The sequence below is a fragment of the Pristiophorus japonicus genome, chromosome 21, assembly GCF_044704955.1.
Source record: "Pristiophorus japonicus isolate sPriJap1 chromosome 21, sPriJap1.hap1, whole genome shotgun sequence".
NCBI classification, from domain to species: Eukaryota; Metazoa; Chordata; class Chondrichthyes; family Pristiophoridae; genus Pristiophorus; species Pristiophorus japonicus.
Genome location: NC_091997.1, coordinates 84,459,266 through 84,485,693, shown reverse-complemented (window position 1 = coordinate 84,485,693; position 26,428 = coordinate 84,459,266). Strand labels below are relative to the sequence as shown.

Genomic DNA, 26,428 nt, shown 5'->3' with positions numbered 1-26,428 from the left:
ACAACAAGATTGCTAATTAGTCCTTTCTCATTACACATCACCCAGTCTAAGATAGCCAGCCCTCTAGTTGGTTCCTCAACATATTAGTCTAGAAAATCATCCCTAATACACTCTAGGAAATCCTCCTCCACCGTATTGCTACCAGTTTGGTTAGCCCAATCTATATATAGGTTAAAGTCGCCCATGATAACTGCTGTACCTTTATTGCACGCATCCTTACTTTCTTGTTTGATGCTGTCCCCAACCTCACTACTACTGTTTGGTGGTCTGTACACAACTCCCACTAACGATTTCTGCCCTTTGGTATTCCGCAGCTTTACCCATACAGATTCCGCATCATCCAAGCTATAATGTCCTTCCTTACTATTGCGTTAATTTTCTCATTAACCAGCAACGCTCCCCCACCTCCTTTTCCTTTCTGTCTATCCTTCTTGAATGTTGAATACCCCTGGATGTTGAGTTCCCAGCCTTGGTCACCCTGGAGCAATGTCTCCGTGATCCCAATTCTATCATATTCGTTAATAGCTGCCTGCGCAGTTAATTCGTCCACCTGATTACGAATACTCCTCGCATTGAGGCAGAGCCTTCAGGCTTGTCTTTTTAACACACTTTGTCCCTTTAGAATTTTCTGTAATGTGGCCCTTTTTGATTTTTGTCTTGGGTTTCTCTGCCCTCCATTTTTACTTTTCTTCTTTCTATCTTTTGCTTCTGCCCCCATTTTACTTCCCTCCGTCTCCCTGCCATATTAGTTTAACCCCTCCCCAACAGCACTAGCAAACACTCCCCCTAGGACATTGGTTCCGGTCCTGCCCAGGTGCAGACCGTCCGGTTTGTACTGGTCCTACCTCCTGCAGAATCGGTTCCAATGGCCCAAGAATTTGAATCCCTCCCTCCTGCACCACTCCTCAAGCCACGTATTCATCTTAGCTATCCTGCTATTTCTACTCTGACTAGCACGTAGCACTGGCAGCAATCCTGAGATTACTACCTTTGAGGTCCAACTTTTAAATTTAACTCCTAGCTCCCTAAATTCAGCTTGTAGGACCTCATCCCGTTTTTTATCGTTGGTACCTATATGCACCACGACAACTGGCTGTTCACCCACCCCCTCCAGAATGTCCTGCAGCTGCTCCGAGACAACCTTTATCCTTGCACCAGGGAGGCAACATACCATCCTGGAGTCTCGGTTGCGACCGCAGAAATGCCTAGCTATTCCCCTTACAATAGAATCCCCTACCACTTTAGCGCTCTCATTCTTTTTTCTGCCCTCCTGTGCAGCAGAGCCACCCACAGTGCCATGAACTTGGCTGCTGCTGCCTTCCCCTGATGAGCCATCTCCCCCAACAGTACCCAAAACAGTGTATCTGTTTTGGGGGAGGATGACTGCAGGGTACTCCTGCACTGCCTTCCTATTCCTGCTCTGCTTGATGGTCACCCATTCCCTATCTGCCTTTGTAACTTTTACCTGCAGTATGACCAACTCACTAAACGTGCTGTTCACGACATCCTCAGCATCGCGGATGCTCCAGAATGAATCCATGCGCAGCTCCAGTGCCGTCATGCGGTCTGACAGGAGCTGCAGCTGGATACACTTCCTGCATACATAGTCATCAGGGACACTGTCCCTGATTTCCCACATAGCACAGAAGGAGCATGACACGGGACTGGGCTCTCCTGCCATGACTTAACCCTTAAATTAATTTAATTTGCCAACTATGCCAAAGGTTACTTACTGATAAGAAAAAGAAATAGATAAGGAAAAACTACTCACCAATCACTAGCCAATCACTTACCCCCTTGGCTGTGACATCACCTTTCGATTTCTTTTTACTTCTTTTTTGCCCTTTCTTCCTGCAGTAGCTTGCTGCTGGGCCTTTAGTCAGCCTCTCACCTCTTCTTCTCCCGACGCTGCTGGGCCTTTAGTAGGCCTCTCACCTCTCGCTGCTCCGCCTCTCAACTGGGGCCGCTTTATTAATATTGCTCAGATACGCCTTCCCTGCTCTGCTCCCAGCCCTCTGAAATGGCTTAGCAAGCTACTCAGTTTAGGGCAATTAGGGATGGGCGATAAGTGCTGGCCTTGCCAGTGACGCCTACATCCCGTGAATGAATAAACAAAAAATTCTGACAGTACACGACATGGGCAATGTAGTCTGTGGGGGGGGCAAAGGCAGGTATATGGAGTTAGGTCACAGATCAGCTATGATCTCATTCAATGGAGGAACAGACTCGAGGGGCTAAATGTCCTACTCCTGTTCCTATGTTCTGTTCCATCCCTGCATTCTGGGAATTAAACGACACAGGCACTGCAGCAACTCTCCTGCTAAGCTGCACGGCCAAGCAGCAGTCTGGAGGTCCTGCGCAGACCGCTCACCGGCTTTTATATTGAAGAACGCACATGCAAATATGAATGGCCGCCCAGCCAGTTACAGGGACCGCACATAAAAAGAAAAATGAGAGGGAACATTGCACTGCAGTCTGTCCCATCCCCTGCATTCAGAGGATTAAATGTCTCAGGTACAGCGGACTATCCCATTCCCTGCAGCCTGGGGATTACAGGACACAGGTGCTGTGACCTATTCTCACTTTATTTCCCCCTGCTAGTTACCGATTGGAAGTTCCCCTGTAATATTGCCTCATTTTTTAAAACCATGCTCTGTGCATCGAGTGTAGTGCATCCTGAAGGATTCTGTTAGCATTTTGCATTTGGTTTTCACTGGCATCATTTTCCCATCTCCACATTTACAATGGCCTGCTCAGAAAATAATGGACACTCGGTAGAGCCAGGAACGCTGTGCTCTTAACCAGTGGAGGGACGAAAGTTGGAAAATCTTCAAAATAATTCAATGGAAAGTGAATAACGTCATGTAATTGGCCCTGAAATTGTGGTCGGAGGCTTCCCACGGGCAATTGCCTCCGACGTGAAACATTTCTACGAATGTACCTGGTGGTCCGGGAGGAGTGTGGGATTCCGATGGGGAGGCCTTCTCTTCCCGCGCTGCGGAGCGCGCTCCCGTCCTCCAGGTTCCCACGGAGACGGTGCAGTCAGGTGTGACTGCTCAGCCAATCAGGTTCAGTATTCCACAGCTTTCCATTAATAGCAATGGGAACTCCGTATCTACGAGCTCTCATTGCTATTAATGAGAAAAAAACCAACACACTAAATACATGTATTAAAAAACACACCTCACATAATTAAAATTGATTGAAATTAAAGTTAATAAATACCTCAGAGAAAAAAAAATTCTGAGTTTAAAAAAAAATTTAAATTATGGTTAAAAATAAATGTAATGTAGTGGGCAGGGTTTTAAAAAATGGGTTTTTTAAATTTAATTTAATTATATTTTTGTATATTTAAAAACTCTTATGCCTGTAACAGTAAGCTATGTGCCTACTTTTATCAGGCGCAAGAGTTTTGAGGACATTTGCTGGGCAAGAGATGGGTAAATCCTGCAATCTTGCCCTTGCAAATGTCCTCGCTCCCAAGATGCGGCGGGTCTATTAAGCTCCAGTTTGACAGATCAGAAAAGTTGGTTTTCAGCGCATGCGTACAGACCCGAGGAGGCCGGGATTTATCTCTACCAATGGAATTTAGTTTTCCCTTAAAGGAATGCTCTGCATCATCATCATCATCATCATAGTCAGTCCCTCGGAATCGGGGAAGACTTGCTTCCACTCCTGAAGTGAGTTCTTTGGTGGCTGAATAGTCCAATACAAGTGCCACAGACTCTGTCACAGGTGGGACAGATAGTCATTGAGGGAAGGGGTGGGTGGGACTGGTTTGCCGCTGCCTGCGCTTGATTTCTGCATGCTCTTGGCGTTGAGACTTGAGGTGCTCAACGCCCTCCCGGATGCACATCCTCCTTAGGGTGGTGTTGGGCCAGGGACTCCCAGGTGTCGGTGGGGATGTCGCACTTTATCAGGGAGGCTTTGAGGGTGTCCTTGTAGCGTTTACACTGCCCACCTTTGGCTCGTTTGCCGTGAAGGAGCTCCGAGTAGAGACTTGCTTTGGGAATCTCGTGTCTGGCATGCAAACTATGTGCCCAGCGGAGCTGATCGAGTGTGGTCAGTGCTTCAATGCTGGGGATGTTAGCCTGAATGAGGACGCTGATGCTGGTGCGCCTGTCCTCCCAGGGATTTGTAGGATCTTGCGGAGACATCGTTGATGATATTTCTCCATCATCTTGAGGTGTCTGCTGTACATGGTCCATGTCTCTGAGCCATACAGGAGGGCAGGTATTACTACAGCCCTGTAGACCATGAGCTTGGTGGCAGTTTTAAGGGCCTGGTCTTCAAACACTCTTTTCCTCAGGCGGCCGAAGGCTGCAGTGCCACACTGGAGGCAGCGTTGGACCTCGTCGTCGATGCCTGCTCTTGTTGATAGGAGGCTCCCGAGATATGGGAAGTGGTCCACGGTGTCCAGGGCCGCGCTGTGGATCTTGATGACTGGGAGGCAGTGCTGTGCGGTGAGGACCGGCTGGTGGAGGACCTTTGTCTTTCGGATGTTTAGTGTAAGGCCCATTCTTTCGTACGCCTCAGTAAATACGTCGACTATGTCCAGGAGTTCAGCCTCTGTCTGTGCACAGATGCAGGCATCATCCGCGTACTGTAGCTCGATGACCGAGGTTGGAAATGAGGCTCATCACTGGTGTTCCCTTCTAATATTCAACCAAAAATACTTCCTAAATATATTTCCATTCACCTTCACGGTTGATGGCCTCCTGGTTGGACCGTTGACTTGTTTCTCAGACTGGGTGTTGAAGCATGATTGTCCAGCCTCCTGAGCCAGCAGCTTTATAGTGCAGGAGTGTGGACCCTGGCCTTGGAAATCCAGCCCACAAATCTCAGGCAGCTCAGTCCTCCTATATGAGCTTATATTCCTTATTTGTTAGTTCGTTGTGCTTGAATTTGATGGGTCTGTAGTTTTGGAAAGGGCTGGTGAATAAATCCTAAATCAGAATGTGAAGATTTGTTAGTGTCAGCTACTTGACAACTTCATGGGAATAAGTATCTAAACTTTATACATGGCCCCTAAGGCTTCATGGTATGCACTTAAGCAACGAAAGACTTGGACAAAAGATTTAGTGGACCAGAGAGGGGTGCTGGAAACTACGCTTCAGTGCTCCTGCTTTGGAAATGCTACAATGGAGCAAAAAGACATGCATTGTACTGTAGCATTTGCATTCTTTATTAACTTATAAATAAGTTTCCCACTCTCTAGCGTAGGTTCTTATCTCTAAATCAGGTGTGGGTCCCAGCCCTCAATGTATAGTAAGTAATTCATCGTCCATCTATCGGAAAAAACGACCAAAGGTTAGGAATAAAAGTTAGATTTCATGCCTCTATTCATTGTATGTTGAGACAAAACTAGCTGGTACCAGCGAATATTAAAGCTGGGGATGGGGAGAATGAGACAGTATCAAAAACATAAAACCTAACAAAAATATAGTTTAAAATTGCGTGAGTTGGTTCACGATATTATATCCTGAACCTTCTGGAGTTCAAGTGAAGGAACAGAACCGATGAATCCTCACTGATCAGCAGAGTCTTATTAATATTTTGTGTCACTCTGACCTCTTGACGTTTGATGTGTTTAAATTGTCCTTAGATGATTCTTTTCATGGTGCTGTCCTTTAACAGTGAATATATATCTCACATTGTATGGTACTGAGTCATGCAGGACGGGGCAGGGTCACAGAATTAGCACCAGTCTCTGCTGAGTAAGCTGATGTTACAAGGTTGGTAGAGGGAGTGGGGATGCTCTAATTCACCGAAGCACCCTGTGAGAAAATTAGCCCAAATTCCCACCCCGATCACTACCCAGCCATCCGTGCTAGCAATGCATCATCATCATCATCACAGGCGGTCCCTCGAACGAGGATGACTTGCTTCTACAAGAGTTCACAGATGTTTCAATGAAAGACCCAATGTTCCAGTCCTGAACTCCAAGGTGGAAGATGCCTGTGCGTGTATTTTTTTTAAGTGTGGTGACCGTTGCACATCAGCCACCACACGGGCTTGATAGAGCCAGGCCTTTATCCAGTGGCAAGGATTACCCAAGATGACTGGAGACCTGCTCTGCTGCACGGACCTAGTGCACACACATATCGCAGTGTGGGCTGGCCCGTGCTGCCCCTGGGCCCTCGCCTCTTCTGGGCCCCGTACCCTCAATCGCCGCACCACTGCCATGATCTCTCGCCGTTCCTCCGCCACAAACATTCGCCGCACCTCCGCCACGATCTCTCGCCGCTCTTCCGCCACAAATGCATGTATGGGGAAGTCAGGAGAGCTCAGGACCAGGCTTAGCAAATGAATAGCCTGCCGACACACAAAGCTGCCACATGAGTAATGGTCCATTGTAGAAGGCTACCTAAGTCCATGCAACCAGACCCTAGCAAAGAACCAGGAGAGGAGAGGAAAGAAAGGAAGAAATAAATTAGCCAGTGTTCCCACTCCTGATTGTGTCAGCCGTGGCTCAGTGGGTAGCACTCTCACCTCTGAGTCAGACGGGTGTGGGTTCAAGTCCCATTCCAGAGAGTTAAGCACAAAGTCCAGGCTGACACTCCAGTGCAGTGCAGCCCTCCCTCAGCACTGTCAGAGGCGCTGTCTTTTGGATGAGATGTTAAACTGAGGTCCCGTCTAGCATCTCGGATGGATGTAAAAGATCCCATGGCACTATCAGAAGAAGAGCAGGGCAGTTATCCCTGGCGTCCTGGCCAATATTTATCCCTCAACCAACACCACTAAAAAAAGATTATTTGGTCATTATCACCTTGCTGTTTGTGGGAGCTTGCTGTGCGCAAATTGGCTGCCACGCTTCCTACATTACAACAGTGACTACACTCCAAAAATAGTTCAGTGGCTGTAAAGTGCTTTGGGACGTCCCGAGGTTGTGAAAGTGACCATTGCTGGTCAGTATGAATGGATGGATTTTGAGTAAAAATCCAATCGGGCTTGACCACATTGACCCTACAGTCAAACAGCCTTGTTTCCACCAGGAAGGGGAATTTAAAATTGAGGCCATACTCTCTGGCTTCACGCCTGGATAATGGCCAATTGGATGGGTTGCAATGGTCAATACCCTCGTGAGGGGTGAGGGGAACCTTAGGGTTACACTTATTTAGAGGGCTGGCAAGTAAATGGCTCAGTCAAAAATAATGATTGAAACATTAAATGTTCGTGAAGCAATAAAATAAGATAGATTCTTTCATTAATGAACATAGGAGGAAGGCCCAGTGATTTTTGATCACTTGTTAGTGAGAACTGCAGCCTGAGAATTATGGAGCTCATTCAGCTTGCTTATTACAGTCAAATTCCAAAATGATTTGAGGGGTTAATTCATACGTACGAGATTTATTTGTTGCAGTTGTGTAGCCAAGACGTTGCATAAATCACCATATATTTTAACACAGTGCAGGTTTCCCAACTGTAACCAGTAAACTCCATTTTGCAATAAATCTCGCAGTTACTGTTGCACTCTGTAAAAATTGTCACAAAAATTTGAAGATTTGGAAGTTTTACAGGACTATCATTGCAGACTTTCATGTTTTTCTGCCAGAACACAGCATTCCTGGAGGGTTCCCATCCTCTGTGGCGGGGTGAAAGCCATACAGTGAGTGGATGTAACAATCTCCAAATGTCGATGGGAGAACAAATACAGCACATATTTCTCGAAATAATCAGATCCAAATTAGGAGAACCTTGGAGAATGGAATTACCTTGTAGGGCATTGTGTGCAGGAGGGTACAGGATGGCACCAACTCAAAATACCAAATTCTTTTCTTTTTTTTTAATAAGAACTTCCAAATCCAAACTGCAGACTGCCTGTTCAACACTCTCAGAGCAAGGGAACTTCAAATCCTTGCTATCAGGAATATAGTCCTGGGCCTCATTAAAATTACCAGTTGCATGCTTTAATAATATTTAAACAGAGAATGTATTTGACATAATGTTTTAAAGGGCGATACCAAGACAGTCGGTACCTTTCGGTAGCCCACAGTTCCAGTCTTTCATAGTTTCAAATTGCTGATAAAAGGCAGGTTGAGGGCAGCCATTTTGTGTAGAATCAGTGAATGTTACAGCACAGAAGCAAACCATTAGGCCTATCAAATCTGCATAAGTGTTTCTCTACACGTGACGTGAGCCACGGCTAATCCCATTTTCCTCTTGTTCCCCAGACCCATTTAGATTCATCTTTTACAAGCAATTATCTGATTCCCCTGTAAAATAACATGGGCACTGCTTCAACAAGTTTCCTCAGCAAATCCCTTGTTTTAAGTTTTTCTTTTGATCTATAGAAACATAGAAAATAGGTGCAGGAGTAGGCCATTCGGCCCTTCTAGCCTGCACCACCATTCAATAAGTTCATGGCTGAACATGCAACTTCAGTACCCCATTCCTGCTTTCTCGCCATACCCCTTGATCCCCCTAGTAGTAAGGACTACATCTAACTCCTTTTTGAATATATTTAGTGAATTGGCCTCAACAACTTTCTGTGGTAGACAATTCCAAAGGTTCACCACTCTCTGGGTGAAGAAGTTTCTCCTCATCTCGGTCCTAAATGGCTTACCCCTTATCCTTAGACTGTGTGCCCTGGTTCTGGACTTCCCCAACATTGGGAACATTCTTCCTGCATCTAACCTGTCTAAACCCATCAGAATTTTAAACATTTCTATGAGGTCCCCTCTCATTCTTCTAAACTCCAATGAATACAAGCCAAGTTGATCCAGTCTTTCTTGATATGTCAGTCCCGCCATCCCGGGAATCAGTCTGGTGAACCTTCGCTGCACTCCCTCAATTGCAAGAATGTCCTTCCTCAAGTTAGGAGATCAAAACTCTACACAATATTCCAGGTGTGGCCTCACCAAGGCCCTGTACAACTGTAGTAACACCTCTCTGCCCTTGTACTCAAATCCCCTCGCTATGAAGGCCAACATGCCATTTGCTTTCTTAACCACCTGTTTGCCAACCTTCAATGACTGATGTATCATGCCACCCAGGTCTCGTTGCACCTCCCCTTTTCCTAATCTGTCACCATTCAGATAATAGTCTGTTTCTCTGTTTTTACCACCAAAGTGGATAACCTCACATTTATCCACATTATACTTCATCTGCCATGCATTTGCCCACTCACCTAACCTATCCAAGTCACTCTGCAGCCTCATAGCATCCTTCTCGCAGCTCACACTGCCACCCAACTTAGTGTCATCTGCAAATTTGGAGATACTACAATTAATCCCCTCGTCTAAATCATTGATGTACAGTGTAAACAACTGGGGCCCCAGCACAGAACCTTGCGGTACCCCACTAGTCACCACCTGCCATTCTGAAAAGTCCCCATTTACTCCTACTCTTTGCTTCCTGTCTGCCAACCAGTTCTCAATCCACGTCAGCACACTAACCCCAATCCCATGTGCTTTAACTTTGCACACTAATCTCTTGTGTGGGATCTTGTCAAAAGCCTTCTGGAAGTCCAAATACACCACATCAACTGGTTCTCCCTTGTCCACTCTACTGGAAATATCCTCAAAAAATTCCAGAAGATTTGTTAAGCATGATTTCCCTTTCACAAATCCATGCTGACTTGGACCTATCATGTCACCTCTTTCCAAATGCGCTGCTTAATAATATCCTTAATAATTGATTCCATCATTTTACCCACTACCGATGTCAGGCTGATCGGTCTATAATTCCCTGTTTTTTCTCTCCCTCCTTTTTTAAAAAGTGGGGTTACATTGGCTACCCTCCACTTGATAGGAACTGATCCAGAGTCAATGGAATGTTGGAAAATGACTGTCAATGCATCCGCTATTTCCAAGGCCACCTCCTTAAGTACTCTGGGATGCAGACCATCAGGCCCTGGGGATTTATCGGCCTTCAATCCCATCAATTTCCCCAACACAATTTCCCGACTAATAAGGATTTCCCTCAGTTCCTCCTTCTCACTAGACCATTTGACCTTTTTATATCCGGAAAGTTGTTTGTGTCCTCCTTAGTGAATCCTGAACCAAAGTACTTGTTCAATTGGTCTGCCATTTCTTTGTTACCAGTTATGACTTCCCCTGGTTCTGACTGCAGGGAACCTACGTTTGTCTTTACTAACCTTTTTCTCTTTACATATCTATAGAAGCTTTTGCAGTCCATTTTAATGTTCCCTGCAAGCTTCCTCTTGTACTCTATTTTCTCTGCCCTAATCAAACCCTTTGTCCTCCTTTGCTGAGTTCTAAATTTCTCCCAGTCCCCTGCTATTTCTGGCCAATTTGTATGCCATTTCCTTGGCTTTAATACTATCCCTGATTTTCCTTGATAGCCACGGTTCCCTTTTTAATTTTTACGCCAGACAGGGATGTACAATTGTTGTAGTTCATCCATGCGGTCTCTAAATGAGCTCCATCAATCATACTGCCACTACGATTTACATTTTGGGATATTATCTTCTTTTCTTGCTCAACCAACATCACTAAAAAAAACAGATTATCTGGTTATGTGTCATTGCTGTTTGTGGGAGCTTGCTGTGCACAAATCGGCTGCCACGTTTCCTCCATTACAACAATGACTATGCTTCAAAAAGTACTTCATTGGCTGTAAAGAGCATTGGGACGTCCTGAGGTTGTGAAAGGCGCTATATGAATGCAAGTCTTTCTTTATATATTATATTATTCTCATCGGTGAGTCCTTGCTCATTATAGTCTCCAGAGTAGTCTCCAGGCCTCTAACCACACTCTGCAAAGAAATCGGGCTGGATTTTCCACTGCTATTCCACCAAAATCTGGGCAAAGGGCCAACATTGGGTTCCCCCCGCCATCGATCTCAATCTCCCTCCCCCAGACCCTACCAGGCAGATTACTGCCGCATGCTGGGAGGGACATGGACCCGAGCTTCTTGCTGACCCCGGCAGCAGAAGGGTGGTGGTAGAGCCTTGGGAACCGGCAACAAGTCCCCCTCGGTCCAGTCCTTTGGTAAAACAACTTTCCGACATCTCTTAGAGACTCTCCACCTCTTCTGGTGCCGTGAGGTGTTTCCCATTGCAGCACTGCCCGCATTCCCTTCTCTGTAGCATAGTACTCTCTGCATTTTGTGGGGAGCCCACCCTGCACTCTGTATGACCCCTGACCCACGAAGGTGGGTCAGGGGTCACAGTGGCATCACAGCGGTGGGCAGAGGTCACGCCGCCACCAGCAAGAGGAGAAGCCAGCTCATTTTTTTTCTAACCTTCCCTTTAATTCTGTGTTTAATTAGCTTAATCTTGCGCTCTCATTATTGTCTCACCGGCCAATGGAAACAATCTAACACTATTATCAGCCATTACTCTCGAGTTGTGCAGGTGAAATGTCCAAAGTCACCAGTATGCTCTTATATCTAATCTAAGAAACACCATTGAAAAGTCACTGACATGGATTTCCTACAGGCCACTGATCCGATGGAAGGCTAAGTGCCAGACTATATTTGTGGCCTTTCTGGCACACTCCCACCAGATTATGGCAGGAATGGGCTGGAGGGGCTGTGGATTTTTCAGGCCTTTTTGTTCAACAAATTCCCTTCATAGTTAAAAATCCAAAACAAAGTAAGATGTCCTCAAATTCTGCCCTCTTGAGCATCCCTCATTATAATCGCTCAACCATTGGTGGCTGTGCCTTCAGCGGCCTGGACCCCAAGCTCTGGAACTCCCTCCATAAACCTCTCCGCCTCTTTTTCCTCCTTTAAGAAGTTCCTTAAAATCTACCTCTTTGACCAAGATTTTGGTCACCTGCCGTAATTTCTTCTTAGAACATAAGAAATAGGAGCAGGAGTAGGCCATTTGGCCCCTCGAGCCTGCTCCGCCATTTAATAAGATCATGGCTGAACTGATCTGGACTCAGCTCCACTTCCCTGCCCGCTCCCCGTAATCCTTGAATCCCTTATTCCTGGGAGTATAGACGCACCAACGTCAATGTTCTCGATCAGGCCAATATCCACAGCATCGAAGCACTGTCCACACCTGACCAGCTCCGTTGGGCCACATTGTCTGAATGCCCGACACAAGACTCCCAAAGTAAGCGCTCTACTCAGAACTCCTACACGGCAAGTGAGCCTGAAGTGGGCAGAGGAAATGTTTCAAGGATACCCTCAAAGCCTCCCTGATAAAGTGCAACATCCCCACTGACACCTGGGAATCCCTGGCCAAAGACCGCCCTAAGTGGAGGAAGAGCATCGGGGAGGGTGCTGAGTACCTTGACTCTTGTCACCGAGAATGTTATGTCTTGAATGAAGAGTCAGACTAGATACTGCAAGTTCAAAGTAAGGTGTGACCGTAGTCCTTTATTACAGATCTCAGAGTGCCTCTCTAGCCTGTGAGGCCTCCTTATATACAGGTGCTCCCAAGGGATTGTGTGATCTTTTGGGACTCCAGGGGATAAGCCCTCTGGTGGTTAGTGTTCCTAACACAGATGAGACTGCACACAGGGAGGTTAAAGTAACAGTGACCTCAGTCTTTACTAAGACACTCCAGAGTGAGGAACAGGCCTTAGGGGCCGGCTTATATAGAGTGTTCCCAAGGGATGTTGGGATCCCTTGGGACCTCAGGGGTTGCACTCTCTGATGGGAGTGCATGCTTTACAGATACACAACATCACTCCTCCCCAGCAAAGTCAAAGTGAAAACTATTTACAAGGTGAGGCGGTCGGGAGCCTTTCTTTCCCTGGTGGACCGCCTCGGTACAAATGTCTGTTCTGGTGTGTTGGCTGTGCCCTCGCTGGGCTGGCGTGTTGTTGGCCCTGCAGGGCTGCTGGGTGAGCCTGGCCTTGCTGGGCTGTTGGGCGTGATGGGTTCGATTTCCTGGTCCGAGGTGGTGTTGTTGATCCTTTGGGTGTGTGTTGTGGGCTCGAGAAAGGTGGTGTCTGCTGTGGGTTGTTCAGGGCAGTCTGTGAACCGCAGCCTCGTTTTCATCATTACTATACCCGGGTGTGTACTGTGGAGATCCAAGATGAACGTCTCCCTGCCCTTTTTGGGTAGCATTACGCGGTTACCCCACAACAGGCAGTCTGCCTGAATGGACAGCTCGCCCTTTCGCTGCTGGAATGGCTTGATTAGCTCTTGCATTTCACGGGGATGCTGGCCCAGCTCCCATGCAGTACACAGTTTTTTCCTCGGGACAGCAGAGGATCTTGGCTGGTCCAAGTCCTAATCTGGCGGGCCATGACAGGTGAGTTATCATTTTCAAACACTTCCATGACCATCAACAAGTCTGCGGGCTGCGCCACCATCAACAAGTTTGCAGGCTGCGCCATTTCCACCCCCGAGGTGGGCAATGGTAGCCAACTGAGAGCATCCGCACAGTTCTCGGTGCCTGGCCTGTGGCGGATGGTATAGTTATACGCTGATAGCGCGAGTGCCCACCTTTGTATGCGGGCTGAGGCATTAGTATTTATCCATTTGTTTTCAACAAACAGGGATATGAGGGGCTTGTGATCAGTTTCCAGCTCAAATTTGAGGCCAAACAGGTACTGATGCATTTTCTTTACCCCAAACACACATGCTAATGCCTCTTTCTCAATCATGCTGTAGGCCCTCTCGGCCTTAGACAAGCTCCTGGAGGCATAGTCGACAGGTTGCAACTTCCCCGCAACGTTAGCTTGTTGTAATACACACCCAACTCCGTACGACGACGCATCACATGCTAACACAAGTCTTTTACATGGGTTATACAATACAAGCAACTTGTTGGAGCATAAAATGTTTCTGGCTTTCTCAAAAGCAATTACTTGGTTTTTTCCCCATACCCAGTTCTCACCTTTACGCAATAACACATGCTAAGAGGGTGCTTAACCCCGGTCGGAAGTTACCAAAATAGTTGAGGAGTCCCAGGAATGACTGCAGCTCCGTGACGTTCTGTGGCCTGGGCGCATTTCTGATAGCCTCTGTCTTGGCGTCTGTGGGCCGAATGCCATCCGCTGCGATCTTTCTCCCCAAAAACTCCACTTCTGTTGCCATGAAGACGCATTTCGACCTCTTCAGCCGCAGCCCTACGCAATCCAGTCGCTGGAGGACCTCCTCCAGGTTTAGTAGGTGCCTCCTTATATACAGGTGCTCCCAAGGGATTGTGTGATCTTTTGGGACTCCAGGGGATAAGCCCTCTGGTGGTTAGTGTTCCTAACACAGATGAGACTGCACACAGGGAGGTTAAAGTAACAGTGACCTCAGTCTTTAATCAGACACTCCGGAGAGGAACAGGCCTTAGTGGCTGGTTTATATACAGTGCTCCCAAGGGATGCTGGGATCCCTTGGGACTTCAGGGGATGCGCTCCCTGGTGGCGGAACATGGGAGTGCATGCTTTACAGATGCACAACTGTTAGACATGGTATTTACAGTTTTACATACATAACAACACCCCCCCTCCCCTCCCCCTTCCAAAGTCAATAGTGTAACTATTTACAATGTGAGTCGATCTGGGGCCTTCCTTTCCCTGGTTGATCGTCTCGGTGCAAATGCTGGTTTTGGTGAGTCGTTTTTTGGGCCCTCGCTGGGCTGCTGTGCAGCTGGCCTTGCTGGACTGCTGCGGGTGATGGGTTCTGCTTCATGGTCAACCGGTGGGTCGGTTGCCACTTGTGTGTGTGTTGGAGGGTCAAAAAAGATGAAGTCTATTGTGGGCTGTTCTGGATAGTCCATAAATCTGAGTTTGGTTTGGTCCAAATGTTTCCTGCAGGTGAGTCCATTTGAGAGTTTGAACACAAAACCCTACTCCCCTCTTTGGCCAAAACAGTACCAAGGAGCCACTTGGGACCTTGTCCATAGTTCAACACAAATACAGGATCATTTATCTCAATTTCACGTGACACATTTGCGCGATCATGATATGTATTCTGTTGAAGCCGCCTGCTCTCTACCTGTTCATGTAGATCAGGGTGGACTAACGGGAGCCTTGTCTTAAGTGCCCTTTTCATGAGCAGTTCAGCGGGAGGAACCCCAGTGAGCGAGTGGAGTCTTGTGCAGTAACTAAGCAGGACTCTGGATAAGTGAGTCTGCAGTGAGCCTTCAGTTACCCTTTTCAAGCTCTGCTTGATTGTTTGAACTACTCGGTCTGCCTCACCGTTAGACGCTGGTTTAAACGGGACAGATGTGACATGTCTGATCCCATTGCGAGTCATGAACTCCTTGAACTCGGCACTAGTAAAGCATAGCCCATTGTCGCTCACAAGGACATCAGGCAGGCCGTGCGTGGCAAACATGGCCCGTAGGCTTTCAATGGTGGCAGCGGACGTGCTTGCCGACATTATCACACATTCGATCCATTTGGAGTATGCATTTGCAACTACTAAGAACATTTTTCCCAAGAATGGTCCTGCATTTTCTTTACCCCGTAAACACAGCTAATGCTTTTTCGATCATGTTGTAGGCCTCTCGGCCTTAGACAGACTTCTGGATGCATAAGCAGCCGGTTGCAATTTCCCAAATTCATTAGCTTGTTGCAATATACACCCGACCCCGTACAACGACACAAAACATGCTAGAACCAAACGCTTATATGGATCGTAAAACACAAGCAATTTGTTTGAACATAACAGCTTCCTAGCTTTCTCAAAGGCATTTTCTTGGCTTTTACCCCATACCTATTCATCTCCTTTATGCAGTAAAGCGTGCAGGGGTTCTAACAATGTGCTAAGACCCGGTAAGAAGTTATCAAAATAGTTCAGGAGTCCTGGAAACGACCACAGCTCCGTCACGTTCTGTGGTCTCAGTGCGTTCTTAATTGCCTCCGTCTTCAAATTGCTGGGCCTGATGCCGTTCATTGCGATTCTTCTCCCCAGGAACTCTACTTCAGGCCCCAGGAAAATGCACTTCGAGCGTTTTAGCCTGAGCCCCATGTGATTAAGCTGACTAAGAATCTCCTCCAGGTTCTGCAGGTGCTCGACAGTGTCCCGACCTGTAACCAGGATGTCATCCTGGAAGACCACGGTGCGCGGGACCAACTTCGGCAAGCTTTCAATGTTCCTCTGGAATATCGCCGCGGCCGATCGAATCCCAAACGGGCATCTGTTGTAAATGAAGAGACCTTTGTGCGTGTTGATGCAGGTGAGGCCTTTCGATGATTCCCCCAGCTCCTGCGTCATGTAGGCCAAGGTCAAGTCCAGCTTCGTGAATGTTTTCCCTCCCGCCAGCGTCGCAAATAGGTCGTCTGCCTTTGGTAGTGGGTATTGATCCTGCAGTGGGAAACAATTGATAGTTACTTTGCAATCACCACCGATTCTGACGGTGCCGTCTCCCTTGAGGACTGGAAGAATCGGACTGGCCCACTCATTGAATTCGATTGGCGAAATGATGCCCTCTCGTTGCAGCCTGTCCAACTCGATCTCCACCCTCTCTCTCAACATGTAAGGTACCGCTCTCGCCTTGCGATGGATGGGTCGGGCCCCCGGAATCAAATGGATCTGCACTTTTGCTCCTTGGAATTTCCTGATGCCTGGTTCAAACAGCGAGGGGAACATGCTTAGGACCTGAGCACATGAGGTGTCATCGACGGACGAAAGCGCTCGGATGTTGTCCCAGTCCCAGCGTATCTTTCGCAGCCAGCTCCTGCCGAACAGCGTGGGGCCATCGCCCAGTACCACCCAGAGTGGTAACTCGTGCACCGCTCCATCGTAGGAGACCTTTACGGTAGCACTGCCAATTACGGGAATTAGTCCCTTTATGTATGTTCTCAGTTTATACGAATGGGAGTCAGGACTGGCCTTGAGGCCTTGCTGCACCACAATTTATCGCAAGTCTTTTTGCTCATTATGGAATGGCTTGCGCCCATGTCCAGCTCCATGGACACTGGAAGTCCATTTAATTCAACCTTCAGCATTATCATGGGACACTTTGTGGTAAATGTGTGCACCCCATATACCTCTGCCTCCTCGGTCTGAGGCTCTGGTTCGTCGTGATCAACCGTGGATCTGTCCTCCTCTGCAACATGGTGGTTTGCAGGATTAGCAGCTTGCCTGCACATACATTGGTGGTGTCCCATTGTTCCACAGCCCTTGCAAACTTATCCTTTGAAGCGGCATGAATGGAAACGATGATCACCCCCGCAGCGCCAACAAGGTGTTAATTGTCTTGTATTTACCACCCTTGATGGTGGACTCTGAGTCATCGGCGGACATGCAGCTGCAGGCGTGTAAGTCCTGCCCTGTATATTTAGATTCGAAAACAACGTTACTTTGTTCACAGTACTTGCAGCAGCACTAGTGTGCTGGGAAATTTGTTTGGTATTGTCACTGGTGGAGATAAACGCCTGGGCTATCGCTATGGCTTTACTCAAGGTTGGGGTCTCTACAGTCAAAAGTTTGCGAAGTATTACTTCATGGCCAATGCCAAGTACAAAGAAGTCCCTGAGCATATGCTCCAAGTGTACTTCAAATTTGCAATGCCCTGTCAGGCGTCTTAGCTTGGCGTCATAGCTCGCCACTTCCTGGCCTTCAGAACTCTTGTACATGTAGAACCGATACCTCACCATCAGAACGCTTTCCTTCGGGTTTAGATGCTCCCGGACCAGTGTGCACAACCCATCGTATGACTTGTCTTGGGTTTCGCTGGAGCGAGCAGGTTTTTCATGAGTTGGTACCTCGCAAACGGTGAGGAAGATCGCCCTTCGTTTGGCAGCTTTCGCTTCTCCTTTCAGCTTGTTGGCCACGAAGTATTGGTCAAGTCGCTCCACGAAGGTTTCCCAATCATCTCCCTCCAAAAATTTCTCCAGGATGCCCATGGTTCTCTGTCTTTTTGCGGTGGGGTTCGTCATTTGTATCTCGTCGCCAGTTGTTATGTCTTGAATGAAGAGTCAGACTAGATACTGCAAGCTCAAAGTAAGGTGTACCGTAGTCCTTTATTACAGATCTCAGAGTGCCTCTCCAGCCTGTGAGGCCTCCTTATATACAGGTGCTCCCAAGGGATTGTGGGATTCCTTGGGACTCCAGGGGATAAGCCCTCTGGTGGTTAGACATGGTATTTACAGGTTTACATACATAACAGAGAGCATGCAGAAAACAAGCACAGGCAGCGGAATGAGCATGCAGTAAACCAGGCTACCCACCCACGTTTCTTCCAACGACTGTCTGTCCCACATATGACAGAGACTGTAATTCCCATATTGGACTGTACAGTCACCTGAGAACTCACTTTTAGAGTGAAAGCAACTCTTCCTCGATTTTGAGGGACTGCCTATGATGATATTGTTCAAAAATCTGTCTATCTCCACCTTAAATATATTCAATGACCCAGCTTCCACAGATCTCTGGGGCAGAGAATTCCCCAGATTTACAACCCTCTGAGAGAAGAAATTCCTCCTCATCTCAGTTTTAAATGAGCGGCGCCTTATTTTGAGACTATGCCCCCTAGTTTTAGTTTCCCCTGAGTGGAAATATCCTCTCTGCATCCACCTTGTCCCCTCATAATTTTATATGTTTCGATAAGATCACCTCTCATTCTTCTGAACTCCAATGAGTATAGGCCCAACCTATCTTCATAAGTCAACCCCGTCATCTCAGGAATCAACCTAGTGAACCTCCAATGCAAGTATATCCTTCCTTAAATACGGAGACCAAAACTGTACTCAGCTCCACTTTCCTGCCCGCTCCCCATAACCCTTTATTCCCTTATCGCTCAAAAATATGTGGCTTGGTGTCAAATTTATTTGTTTTGTCTTATAACACTCCTATGAAGTGCCTTGGGATGTTTTACTATGTTAAAAGCGCTATATAAATACAAGTAGTTGTTGTTGTGATGCTTTGCCGCTTTGAAGATGGAAGAAAATACCCCTGGAGGTACAGGAGTGATTAGGGACCCTATATTTACAGGGAGGCCATGAGGAAGCTGGGGATGGGGCGAGGGAGAGGGAAGGAGTTCTGTGCGGGAAACCTGAAAGTACGGGAAACGCGCACTTCCGGGTTTCCCGGATGCCGGGAAATGTAAAAATGAATCGCAGGGCGGCTTTTACATTTTTTCACAGGTTTCCCACCCAACAGCCAGATTGACAGGCTACACACCGCAGCCAAGGAGCAGAGAATAGGTGGGGGAGGGGGTGAGAATAAATCGTGGTCGGGAGAGTTAGAGATTTGCTGAGGGGGGAGATTGGGGTGGTGGGGGGGGGGGGGTCGGAGAGCGTGGGTGGGGACATCCACCGATCCCAGGGAGGGAAGCAAGTAAGCTTGTTGGGCCTTGGCTCCTCCTGGCTGGCCTCACGCACGTCCTTTTACCTACCAGCTTTCCCAAGCCCTGGGAAACTCGGCCGAAATGGGTAAGATAAATTAAAATGGAAGAACGCAGCCTCCTTAATATTTTATGCCAACCAATCTGCTTCCTGAGAGCTGATTGGTCGCCCGCCCCCAACCCACCTCCATTAAAACTGGAAAGGGCTGGGTATGACATTTTTCAAATTTTAACTTTTCACCCGACCCAAAATGCCATCGTTCTTGGGAGGTTAAAATTACCCCAATGTAGCTAAAGTAACTAACAGTTACAGTACAAAGCATCCTATCGGAAACTTATCCAAGTATCAGTGCCAGTAAGAAACACTCGTCTCCACAAACCCGTGATCACAAGAAGGATATTTTGGCCTTGGAGTGGTTGCAGCACAGATTCACCAGAACGTTATCGAAGCTAATAGGGTTAAACTACGAGGATAGGTTGCATAGACCAAACTTGGGTATAGAAATGTTACAAGGACACCCTCAAAGCATCATCACTGACACCTGGCCGAAGACCGCCCTAGGTGGAGAAAGTGCATCCGGGAGGGCGCTGAGCTCTTCGAATCTCAACACTGAGAGCGTGAAGAGGTCAAGCGTAGGCAGCGGAAGGAGTGTGCGGTAAACCAGTCCCACCCTCCCCTTCCCTCGGCAAATGTCTGTCCCACCTGTGACAGGGTCTGTGGCTCTCGTATTGGACTGTTCAGCCACCAAAGAACTCACTTCAGAAGTGAAAGCAAGTCTTCCTCGATTCTGACGGACTGCCTATGATGATGATGGGTGTAGAAGATTAATAAGGGATGATCTAATTGAGGTGTTTAAGATGATTAAAGGATTTTATAATGTAGATAGAAACCATTTCCATTGGTGCGAGAGGCCAGAATGACAGGGCATAAAATTAGAGCCAGGCCGCACAGGGGTGATGTAAGGAAGCACTTCTTCACACAAAGGGTAGTGGGAATTTGGAACACTCTGCCCCAAAAAGTTGTTGAGACTATGGGTCAAAATTGAAAATTTCAAAACTGAGATTGATAGCTTTTTGTTAGGCAAGAGTATTAAGGGTTACGGAGCCATGCTGGGTAGATGCCGACCAGAAATGTTAACCCTGCTTCCTCTCCACAGATGCTGCCTGACCTGCTGAGATTTCCAGAATTTTCTGTTTTTATTCCAGATTCCAGCATCCACAGTATTTTGCTTTTGTACTAGTGTTAAGATATAGGGTGGTCATTGTTATATATGAATAAAGAGTCTGACCAGATACTGTGAGCTCAAAGTAAAGTGTGACCATAGTTTTTTATTGCAGGTCTCCAGAGTGCCTCTCCAGCCTTTGAGGCCTCCTTAAGTACAGGAGGACTCCTTAGGACTCCAAGGGATGAGCCCTCTGGTGGCTACACAAGGTATTTACAGGTTTACATAAAAACAGTCATGGTCTAATGAATAGGGGAAACAGGCCCGAGGGGCTGAATGGCCGCCTTCTGTTCCTATGTGCCTATATCCTTGAGACTGTGTGGAGTGAGGACTAAGCTATGAGTAAACGCCCCAGTTTGCACTCACTGGTGGGCACCAAAGATGTGCAGCAAGCACTCGCCATTGCCATGTAAATGAAGTTACCTTCTCTTGACCCCGCAAACTTTGTAGGAGTCTGCGCACAAATCCTGGGCAAGCGCATCTCAGCAATTATGCCAGGATAAAGCAGTTTTGGTTTCCATATTTATGAAAGGATATATTTGCTTTGGAGGCAGTTCAGAGAAGGTTCACTAGGTTGATTCCAGAGATGAGGGGGTTGACTTATGAGGAAAGGTTGCGTAGTTTGGCTCTCTACTCATTGGAATTCAGAAGAATGAGAGGTGATCTTATCGAAACGTATAAGATTGTGATGGGGCTTGATAAGGTGGATGCAGAGAGGATGTTTCCACTGATAGGGGAGACTAGAACTAGAGGGCATGATCTTAGAATAAGGGGCCGCCCATTTAAAACTGAGATGGGAAAAAATTTCTTCTCTCAGAGGGTTGTGGAACTGTGGAATTCGCTGCCTCAGAGAGCTGTGGCAGCTGGGACATTGAATAAATTTAAGACAGAAATAGACGGTTTCTTAAACGATAAGGGAATAAGGGGTTATGGAGAGCGGGCGGGGAAGTGGACCTGAGTCCATGATCGGATGATCGTATTGAATGGCGGTGCAGGCTCGAGGGACGGTTTGGCCTACTGCCGGTCCTATTTCTTATGTTCTTATATAAAGTCGCCACATATTTTTGGCACCAAAGGACCTGTCATGTATGTACATTCTGTTTGTAGCCACCAGATGGCGTCATTGTTGGAGGCCACTGAGCAGCACGTACATGGTGCTGCTCAGCTATAAAAGGCCAGCCATTTTGAGAGTCATGCACTTTGGGCCTAAATAAAGCGGAGCCAAGGTTGTACCTTGCTTAGTTAAACAGTACTCAGTTTGAACCTTTATTGCATACATAACATTTGACGGCGAGAATACAAGAACCTTTGTTTGCAAAATGAGAACGATTGGATTTTTAGAGCGATTCGTGGAGGGAGAAGATTGGGCAGACTTTGTGAGCTGTTTGAACCAGTACTTCGTGGCCAACAAAATGAAGGGGGCCGATGATGCAGATCAGCGCCGGGTCGTGTTCCTCATTGTGTGCCATTCAAAGATCTACGGTTTGATAAAGAATCTACTCAAGCTTAGTGATCCAACAGAGAAAACGTACACTGTGTACATTGGTACGGGAGCACTTCAAGCCAGACGACGGCATCAGCATCTCGAGATACAGGTTTTATACACGCGTTCGATCGGAGGGCCAGAGCGCGGCGGAATTCGTTGTCGACATGAGATGTCTAGCGGCACCGTGCAAGTTCGGGACGGTGTTGACAGACTCGCTGCGGGATTTCTTTGTTATCGGTATCAACCATGAGGTGATCCTGAGCAAACTTCTGGCGGTGGAGGAGTTGGATTTAAAAAGGGCCATCCAGATCACTCAATCATGTATGACGACGGACAGGAGTTTAAAGCAATGTCGGTGAAGAACCGAACCTCGGCAAGTACTGTAAATGCGATTGATTCGGCATTCGGCAGAGCGCCACATGGCAGGGCCTATCTGGTTGTGTTCGCGAAACCTGTGGCTGCCCAAAGTCCGCCACTGGGAATATATCTGATTTCTCCGTGTTGGCGTTGTGGGGGAAATCATCGGCACCAGCTGTGCCGATTTGAGCAATATCGTTGCAAAGGCTGTCTGAGAGTGGGGCATCTCCAGCGCAAGTGTCCGCAGATGAGCAAGCGACCTGCGACACACCACGTGGAGGATGAGAGTCAGACTAGCGCGGATCCGGATACGCAATCCAAGATGCCAGAGGAGGAAGTGTATGGACTGTACTCCTTCATAACCAAGAGTAAACCAATTTTGACTAATGTGAAGTTTAAAGGGATACCGGTATCGATGGAACTGGACACGGGGGCGAGTCAATCGATCATGAACGAGAGAGCATTTAATAAGCTGTGGGATACTAAGACTGAGGCGCCCAGGCTGAGCCCTGTTAACGCCAAGCTGCGCATGTACACCAAAGAACTGATAAAGGTGATTGGTAGTGCACAAATTAACGTGTCATATAACAGTGCGGTTCACGAGTTACCGCTGTGGATTGTTCCAGGCAATGGCCCAACGCAGCTCGGCAGGAGCTGATTGGAGAAAATCAGATGCGACTGGAACGACATAAAGGCGTGGTCGTCGGAGGAAGATACATGTGCCCAAGTATTGAGCAAGTTCCCCTTGCTATTGAAACTGGGTATCGGCAACTTCACGGGAGCCAAGGTGCAGATCCACGTGGACTTGGATGCAAGACCCGTCCATCATAAAGCTCAGGCAGTGCCGTATATGATGAGGGAGAAGGTCGAAATTGAACTGGACAGACTCCAGCGTGAAGGGATCATATCACCGGTCGAATTTAATGAATGGGCCAGCCCCATTGTTCCTGTGCTGAAAAGTGATGGCACAGTCAGAATCTGTGGAGACTACAAGGCTACGATCAACAGGGTTTCGAAACAAGATCAGTACCCGTTACCAAAGGCTGATGACTTGTTTGTGACGCTAGCCGGAGGAAAGTTGTTCACAAAACTGGACTTGACATCGGCCTTTATGACGCAGGAGTTGGTTGAGACGTCGAAGAGACTTACGTGCATTAACGCACACAAAGGATTGTTTATTTACCACAGGTGCCCTTTCGGAATTCGCTCAGCTGCAGCAATATTCCAGAGGAATATGGAACGTCTACTGAAGTCCGCTCCCAGAACCATTGTGTTCCAAGAAGACATCCTGACCACCGGTCGTGACTCCAAGGAACATCTGAAAAACCTGGAAGAGGTTCTACTGCGTTTGGATAGAGTGGCACTCAGACTGAAACGCTCGAAGTGCATCTTCATGGCACCGGAGGTCGAATTCCTCGGGCGGAAAATCACCGCTGATGGCATCAGACCTACTGACGTGAAAACCAAGACCATCAAGAATGCACCCAAGCCGCAGAATCTGACAGAGCTGCGTTCGTTCCTGGGTCTACTCAACTACTTTGGTAACTTCCTACCTAAATTGAGCACCTTACTTGAACCACTGCACATGCTATTGAGAAAAGGCAACAACTGGGTGTGGGACGCATCGCAAGACAGAGCTTTCGAGAAAGCCACCAATCTGCTTTGCTCGAACAAGCTGCTGGTACATTATGACCCATGTAAACGTTTAGTTTTGGCCTGTGATGCAACATCATATGAAATTGGTAGCGTACTCCAACAAGCCAATATGTCGGGGAAACTTAAACCTGTCACATATGCATTCAAAAGTTTGTCTAAAACAGAAAAAGCCTACAGCATGGTAGAAAAAGAAGCATTAGCATGTGTGTACTGTGTTAAAAAGATGCATCAACACCCGTTCGGTCGGAGGTTCGAATTAGAGACTGATCACAAGCCGCAGATTTCATTGTTTTCCAAGAGCAAAGGTATCAATACTAACGCTTCATCCCGCATCCAAAGGTGGGCGCTGACATTATCTGTCTATGATTAAGCTATTCGCCACAGAACTGGCACAGAGAATTGTGCCGATGCTTTGAGCCAGTTGCCGTTGCCCACACTGGAGGTAGAAACGCCACAACTGGCGGATCTAATGTTATTCACGGATACTTTTGAGAATGAAGGTACCCCTGTCACGGCTCAACAAGTTAAAACCTGGACCAGCAAGGATACGATTTTATCGGTGGTAAAGGGTTGCATCCTCAAAGGGGATTGGTCTGCCAAACCTAAGCAAATGTACGAGGAAGCCAAACCGTACATTCGTCGCAAGAACGAACTGTCTATTCAAGCAGATTGCATATTGTGGGGCAATCGCGTTGTAATGCCTAAGAAAGGGAGAGAGAAGTTTGTGCGTGAGTTACACAGCACACATCCCGGTATAGTGATGATGAAGGCCATCGCCAGGTCCCATATATGGTGGCCAGGAATTCATTCTAAGCTGGAAGCATGCGTGCATCAGTGCAACACTTGCATGCAGCTCAGCAAAGCACTGCTGAGTCTGTGGTCATGGCCATCTAAACCTTGGTCCAGGATCCATGTAGATTTTGCAGGTCTCTTCCTGGGCAAGATGTTTTTAGTGGTGGTGGATGCTTATTCGAAGTGGATAGAATGCATAATCATGTCATCCAGCACGTCCATGGCAACCATAGAGAATCTCAATGTCATGTTCGTGACACATGTTCTGTCTGACATAGTGGTGAGCGACAATGGGTTGTGCTTCACCAGTCAGGAGTTTCAGGAGTTTGTGAAACTTAATGGCATAAAACATGTAAGGTCAGCACCGTTCAAGCCTGCGTCCATCGGGCAAGCTGAACGTGCAGTACAAATTATCAAGCAAAGCAGGAGGAGAGTAACCCAAGGGTCACTGCAGACCCACTTGTCCTGCATACTGCTGACTTACAGGACATGACCCCACACACTCACAGGGGTCTTGCCTGCTGAACTCATGATGAAAAGAGGTCTTATGACCAAGCTATCTCTGGTATACCCGGTTTAAATAATCATGTTGAATACAGAAGTCAAAGTCAACAAGGGTACCACGATCGCACAACTGTGTCACACGAGATTTCTGTTAATGATCCTGTATATGTGTTGAACTATGGTCACGGTCCCAAATGGATCGCTGGTACGGTCATGGCCAAGGAGGGCAACAGAGTATTTGTTTTAAAGCTCAAGGATGGGAAAACTTGCAGGAAACACATGGATCAGACAAAGCTGAGGCACACAGATGAGCCAGAACAGTCGGACGAAGAAACCATCGACAACCAATCAACCTACCAGTAGTCTTCAGAGGACTCAAAGGTCATCAGTGAACCCGGAATTTCCATCACGGACCTGTTCAATAAAAATGGACTTGCAATTCCTGACATGGCCACTGCCACCCCCAACAAGTCAGTCATCCAGCCATCAGCCACAACAGAACTCACACATTCACCCGAGGCTGGATTCGAACTGAGACGGTCAACCCGGGAGTGCAAAGCCTCTCAACCTGGGAAAAACTCTCAGCCTGTCTCAACCTGGGAAAGACTGTGATAAGATCTCAGAGTGGGGGGGGAGGGGTATTGTCATGTATGTACATTCTGTTTGTAGCCACCAGATGGCGTCACTGTTGGAGGCCACTGAGCAGCATGCACATGGCGCTGCTCAGGTATAAAAGGCCAGCCATTTTGAGAGTCAGGCACTTTGGGCCTAAATATAGCGGAGCCAAGGTTGTACCTTGCTTAGTTAAACAGTACTCAGTTTGAATCTTTATTGCATACATAACAGGACCATAAAATGGTAACATAATATACAGATACACATATTAACCCAATCCTTGAACAATAAACAATAAGAAGTCACAATGGTCATCTCATGGTACTGTAGTTTTTGCAGTTAACAGTTATATAAAGTGTTTTTTTTTCCCTCATAATTTTACTTAACTACAGGAGCTGGCAAATCAACTCGCCTTTCGCTGGAGATTCCAGCCAACCTGGTTCCACTCAGCTCAATTCATCCAATACCTTTAACAGAAGCGAAATGCGGCAAATGCTGGACATCTGAAATGAAAACAGAAAATGTTGGAAACACTCAGCCTTGGAGAGGAAAGGAAGGGAGATATCGTAGGTCGGACATCGAGCGGGGTGAGTCTGAGATGGCGGATCAGATATCGGGGGGGGGGGGGGGGTGTTGGGA

At 47.3% G+C, this 26,428-nt stretch overlaps 2 long non-coding RNA genes across 4 annotated transcripts in view; one reads left to right on the top strand and one right to left on the bottom strand.

Moving 5' to 3' along the window:
• LOC139234155 (uncharacterized) overlaps window positions 1–26,428 on the bottom strand; it is a 48,152-nt gene that overhangs the window by 21,116 nt on the left and 608 nt on the right. For all 3 annotated transcript variants that reach the window (XR_011588284.1, XR_011588285.1, XR_011588283.1), the window contains exon 2: window positions 26,202–26,292. This is a non-coding gene — a long non-coding RNA (uncharacterized lncRNA). The remainder of the gene's footprint in view (window positions 1–26,201; window positions 26,293–26,428) is intronic.
• Window positions 25,884–26,428, top strand: part of LOC139234156 (uncharacterized) — a 46,258-nt gene continuing 45,713 nt past the window's right edge. Inside the window, exons 1-2 of the long non-coding RNA XR_011588286.1 lie at window positions 25,884–25,962; window positions 26,182–26,376. This is a non-coding gene — a long non-coding RNA (uncharacterized lncRNA). The remainder of the gene's footprint in view (window positions 25,963–26,181; window positions 26,377–26,428) is intronic.